Here is a 5,883-nt window from a genome sequence, read left to right as displayed (position 1 = left end):
TGTTTGGGTTTATATTCATGAAAGATTTGAGTGTTTTTTTCCCTTCTGATAACATGTTAGGAAATTGGTGGAGGAGGAGAGTGTCTCAGAGAAACCCTGGGACCAATACTTAAATAACATTTAGGTGACAAAAGACATAAATGCAAAATATTTTCAATGTATAAGCAGGGTGGGTGTCTAAACTCCCTTCATATAAACAGCAACACAGGAAGAGTTGCTGAAGCCTTTGGTTCTAAAATAGCAGTGCTTTGAGCAAAGCCAGTCATTTTTAGGGCTTTGGAACCAAGAGATGTAACCCACTGGAAACAGCTACTGATTTATTTAATCAATGTTAAATTTTAAACCTAACAGTTGCCCTGTATACCTAAGGTAGCGTTGTCATTTTTTGTTTAATTCTAAGTTGCATCCACATGTTCTGTCCCAAATCTTGAGAGGAAAAAAATCAGAATAGTGATGAAACCCACATTTTTCATTTTACTTTATTGAAGTTCCTTATTTTTTGTTGAGTTAGGATATATTTGACAGTGGTGATTGTCTGCTGTTTTCTCTCTGCTATTTTAATGGCTATGCCAGTTAACGAAAGCTAATAATCTTTAATGAAAATAAATACAAGTGCCAATCAAGGTTAAAATCTGTGTCTTAAATTAAGGTTTCTGCTTGATGCTTTAAATCCTGTTTGGAATTGGGGACTGAAGGGTGTTAAAGTGAACAGATTGATTGCACTGACTTAAGATGGGTTTGAAGAGTGGTTGGCTCAGAACACATGGATGTAGCTCCACGTCTGCTTGTGTCATTAAATGAAAAGGTAGGTGCAGTTTTTTGGTGGTTGTTTTTTTTTTTTTTTCAGGGAAGTAATGGATGTCTGATAATTAATTGATTTCTGTTGAAACAAACAGTTGGAGTTAGCTGCTGATCATGTCACGTTCATGCTGATACAGAAGAACTATTCATTATGGGGAAGAAATATCCTTTTGCCCATGAACTATATTTTAATAACAGTGCCTAATAGTCGCGTGAATATTTTTTTCTAATGTGATTAGGAAGCAATGTTCCAAACCTCATACATCATGAGGCATCACGTAATGGGGAAAACTGAGTACTAATGATACTAAATCATGTAATATAGTTGCAGAAAACGAGTATAAACACAGGAGGCAAACATTCTGACGGAAAGAATTTCTGTGGTGGTAAAAATCTCATCCATTCAAACTGGGAATTACTAAACCCCTTAGTTTCAGACTGTCCTGAAGAGCATAAGGCATGGCAGAAGATGTTCAGATGTAACTTGGGACCTAGGAATGCATGCTTTGTAATAGCATTTCAGCACTTGAGTGTTGATTAGGTCTCATTTTGTATCAAGCATGAAGTTTGCATTTCAGGAAAGGGAAATTATGTGGTGAAGCTGGCACAATAGTTACAGCCCTTGCTCAGTCTATTGGTCTTGCTCTCCTAAGAGTTCAAAACTCCTGATTTGATTCCTCTTTTGTTGAAATGACAATTCTGAGGAGAGCTTTGAAAGTCTGGGTGAAATACAGAAATAAAGTGTCTGTCTCCTGGTTTCTGCCTGAAGATGGAAAAACCTTGTCCCAAGGAACGGACAGCTGGCTGGCAATCCAGTGAGTGGCCCTGCCACAACAGGGCTTTTTCGCTGAGGATTTCATCTTTCTGGGGATGATATGGGGGCTTGCTTGTCCTTTCTAGGTGGTGTGAAGATGAGCATTTAGCAGATATTCTGGGATGCAAGGCTGCAGTGTTGGTGCTGTCTTCCCTGGACCGCTGCTGTGGTATGTCTGTGCAAGGAAGGTGCAGCTTGTGGGAAGACTGCTGAACTGTTCTTGGAGGGAATGGCTGGGATTAGTGTAGTGAGAAGTTTCTGGAGTGTTTAGCAAGGTTTGCCACCCCTCTGTTCTGAGGCTGACTTTCTCAAAGAAGTCTTAGGGTTTAATTTGCGCTGAAGTGCTTTGAGAGCTGTAAGGAGCGTGCAGCAGCACGTGTTCTGGGCTGGCCTGTCGCAGTGTCTCTGCATGCGGTTGTCCTCTGCTACCCAAGTGCTAAAGACCCTGGGGAACATCCCAATAGACTTGCCTTGTAATGGATGTGAACAAGCTTAAATACTGGCTGTAGCCCTCATGAGGCATGCTGGTTCCTGTTTACTGTTTGATGTGACTAAAAGTATTAATCTGCAAAGTCTCTGAGCAGAGGGGTTTTCCCTTTCCATCAGAGAGCCTGACAGGTAGCTCCATCTCAATTACGGCTCAGCTTTTTGTTCTATCTGTCACGTTCCTGGGCCGAATGACAGTGGCAAGGTGCTTCTGGTGGGTGCATTTCCTACCTGTGCAATGGGGTTATAATTAATGGATACAGCGAGTCAATTGTGCAGAAGCACAAGCCCAGAAGAGGCAGTCATGTTCCTGCTCATTCAGCCAACCAACTGTGCCTTGTTACATCACTTCCAATGTTGTTGTAGTTATATATTTACTTAAATTTGGAGGCATTGCTATATTTCCTTTTTTTTTGTTTATTTTGTAATTTATTATAGTGAGCCTTTTTGCAGTTTCTGGATCTTTTTATTGCCAAATACCTTGTTGAATCAGCGTGGTGTCTCGGATGAAGAACAACGCAGTGTATGGCCAGGCAGGTTCTGTGTACTTCGTTTATCATGGGATTGCAAGGTGTGATGCCTCTGACCAAGGAGGTCTCCTGGTCCTGTGTCCCTGTCTGTTGCTTGTGTCTTGCTGCAGGTTTCATTCCAGTGAACTGAGCATGCTTCTAAGGGGCTACCACCAGAATCACAAAAATGCAGTTACTTATCTGAAAGTGTTTGTTCAATTCTCGCCCCGCTGCCCCCGAGTTCTTTAATGAACAGGTTTGTGTCTCGAATGCCTACCGGTGTACCTGCTGTGATGGGGTGCTGTGAAGGATGGCGAGGGCGAGTTGTGCCTGTTCAACCCAGCTGTCATCATCAGAGCATGAGGAAAGCCTCGCTCTTCTGCCAAGAACAGGGTTGTTACCTTTGCTTTTTCAGGATGAGCTGCCCTCTCTAGCTCCTGGCAAGACTCATGCGCTGGGGCTCTTGAGGTGCCACTTAGCACTCCAGCTAAATGCTCGAGTCTTTTGGGACGACGTTACAGAGGAAACTGGAAACGCTACAGCATGGTGTCAGTGCTGCTCCTGCGCTATTAACGGGTTTAATGAGCCTCTTAAATTCTTTTGGGAAAGACCTCAGTCTCCTGCGTGACCTTATTGTCGCTGTTTACTGTCTTGTTACGTGGCTGGGCTGACCGAGCAGCGGTGGCACTGGAAACGGAGCAGCCTGCTGCGAGCACCGGATTGTGGTCCTTCCCTTCCCCAGGGGAAAGCAGAAGGCTGTGGCTTGGCTGCGCGGTGCCTGCACGCGGCGATGGGCATTCTGGAGGCAGAGGCTCCTCGGGCCCCATGACAGCAGAGGTGAGTAACCATGAAGCTGTTTGCATTAGTAAAAAGGGTTTCCTTTGCTCAGTGGATGGAGTTGATTAGTGCTGAGATCCTGCATTCTCCCCCCGGTCTCTCAATCTGCACCTCGCTCAGGTGAACCTGCATGTTTAATCTCCTCACCCCATGTACTTTGCTCACCGTGCTGCCATCCCCTCTCATTTCCAATTTCACACCGACATGGTCTTGACATATTTATAAATGAACTCTCTGATGTCAATCCACTAAAAAGCAACCTAATATGTTCTAGAGAAATATTTTTTCTCCTCTGTCTCCTGTTGCTGTGGCAATCTCCTGCTGCTGAGTAGGATGGGTGGGAGAAGCCAGCCTCAGTGCAAAAGCATCCTGCTTCCTGACGTGGTCAGTGCTGTGAAGGGCATCCAGTGCCTGCTGCTGCCTGTCTTGGCAGTGATTTTACCCCTGTATTGTTTTTATATGCAAACCTTTAAGGTTTCTACCCAGAGAAGTAAATGAGAACGTGCTTGATTACTCAGTTGGGGAGGTTGAGGCACAGGAGTGCAATCATCTGCCAAAGACTGAGCTGTGCCTGTTACTCAGCTAGAAATGCCCTCCTTCCTTAGCATAGCTTATATTCTGGACTTCAGGGCAACTTAATTTTCCTTAAGGTTTTGCTCTAGGGTTTCAGCTACGTCAGAACTTCATCTACACCTCTCAGCATATACTGCTTTCTTCAGCATTGCCCTCTCGTCTCTTCTCCATCCAGCTGGACAGGCTGAGGCTCAGTCCAGAGCAGGAGACTAAATGACTTCTGGAGAATGAGTTACATTTCATACATTTCAAATTGGCTACATTTTTTAGTTGACTGCAAGAAGCTTGTTGCAAATCCAAAGTAAAAACGTGTTAGCATAAACCATTGGAAGAGAGCATGTTTTCCTTTGCAGTAGGTGGAGAACATGGGGATGGTCTGTTAATCAGATCTGTCAGTGATCAGCTGACAGATGGCAACTCACTGGAGATAATTAATTATGTGCTCGTGCAGGATGTTGAGTATGGAACGACAGTGTCTGTAAAGATTCTAGCAGAAGGGGTTTGTGTGAGACTGCTCGGAGAGATCCTGAGCCTGCTGGAAAGGAGGATCTCGTCCTCTGAGGTGGAATTCGCTAGCTAGAGACAAGTCCATCTTGCTGGGGGATCACAGGCTTTGTGCCTACCACCTTTGGCTTTCCCAGGGCATTACAGAACTAAAGGCTTGCAAAAGGAAGGAAGAAAAGCTAGCTGATGTCTGGGCTTTGATCTGTGGTGAAGTTTTCTGCTCCCAGCCTGGGGAGAGGCGGAATGTATTAAAAAAAGCAAATGCTTGTAGGTCTGGCCTGTTGAGAGCATTGAAGTAAGGAGTACATCCCTCAACTGAATTTTCTCCTTCAGAAAGTATAAGTTGCTGTGGGTGAGCAGCAGCAGAGTGATGTGGCTGATGGCTGGTGTCACTGAGGAGCTGAGCATCCTCTCTAGCTCTGTGCTGTCTGCAGGGCTGCCTGTTATTTTGAGAGGAGGCATGGCAAGGGTGGTGTTTGCAGGCAGCACTCTCTCTCCCAGCACACCTCAAGCCCCGAGTGTGAGGGCAGAAGTCAAGCAACCTCTGTGGGGTTTTTTTGCAATGCTTTTCCATCTCAAAATCCTTCATTCCAAAGGCAGCTGTCTTGGCAGGGAGGGTGAAGCACAAGTAGACGTGGTGCTGGCAGGGTTAAGGATGATCGATGAGGGGGGGGGCCCCCTCCCTTCCCAAGACTTTGAGGACTCTGTGTACATCTAAAGTCGGGGCAGAAAGGCATCGGTACCATGGATGTGTCAGGCTTGTTCCTGGCAGAGAAGTTGATTTTTATCGAGTGGCTTGGTGTGTAATTCTATGCAGCGTATAGATGTTTGCCTGATGTTTCCTTGGAGGGAAAGATTTTCGAAGCATCCAAAAAATTAAATCTTCTGTAATGCCGCATTCATTTGGGGAAAATGAATATGAAGGTGCTGGAAAAATATCAGGCTTGTCTGGAACAAGGGTCCTGCAGAATAGAAGCAGCATTACTATATTAGAAGATGCTTCATTTAGAAGTAATGAAGTCCCCAGCCTCTGGGGGCCCCATTAATTGAACTGACAAGGTTACAAAGCCCACAAGGGGCATACCTGGCTGCAGCTGGGAAGGCAGAGACACTTGCAGAGGGAGAGGGTCAGAATAGGTTATTTCTATTGTAAAATGACATCAGAAGGAGGTGAAAAATTGTTCCAAAATTACATTCTTCCACGTGCATTGTTCTAAGGAAGTCAGTAAGGCTGGTTGGTTTGCTTCTAGGTAAGAAAGGGGCTTGGGTCTGAGTTTGAATTTGAAAGGTGCTCAAGGAAAAAAAACGTCCTCTGCTCTGTGAATTATCATGCAGGTTTACAGGACCACAGAAATGAAT

The 5,883-nt window shown here is 44.9% G+C and overlaps 1 long non-coding RNA gene across 1 annotated transcript in view; it reads left to right on the top strand.

Moving 5' to 3' along the window:
• The first annotated feature begins 828 nt into the window (after window positions 1–828).
• LOC121093458 overlaps window positions 829–5,883 on the top strand; it is a 47,264-nt gene continuing 42,209 nt past the window's right edge. The window contains exon 1 of the long non-coding RNA XR_005829585.1: window positions 829–3,447. This is a non-coding gene — a long non-coding RNA (uncharacterized LOC121093458). The remainder of the gene's footprint in view (window positions 3,448–5,883) is intronic.

The sequence above is a fragment of the Falco naumanni genome, chromosome 1 (assembly GCF_017639655.2).
Source record: "Falco naumanni isolate bFalNau1 chromosome 1, bFalNau1.pat, whole genome shotgun sequence".
NCBI classification, from domain to species: domain Eukaryota; kingdom Metazoa; phylum Chordata; class Aves; order Falconiformes; family Falconidae; genus Falco; species Falco naumanni.
The sequence above is the reverse complement of the archived record's forward strand: the minus strand, read 5'-3'. Positions and strand labels throughout refer to the sequence as shown.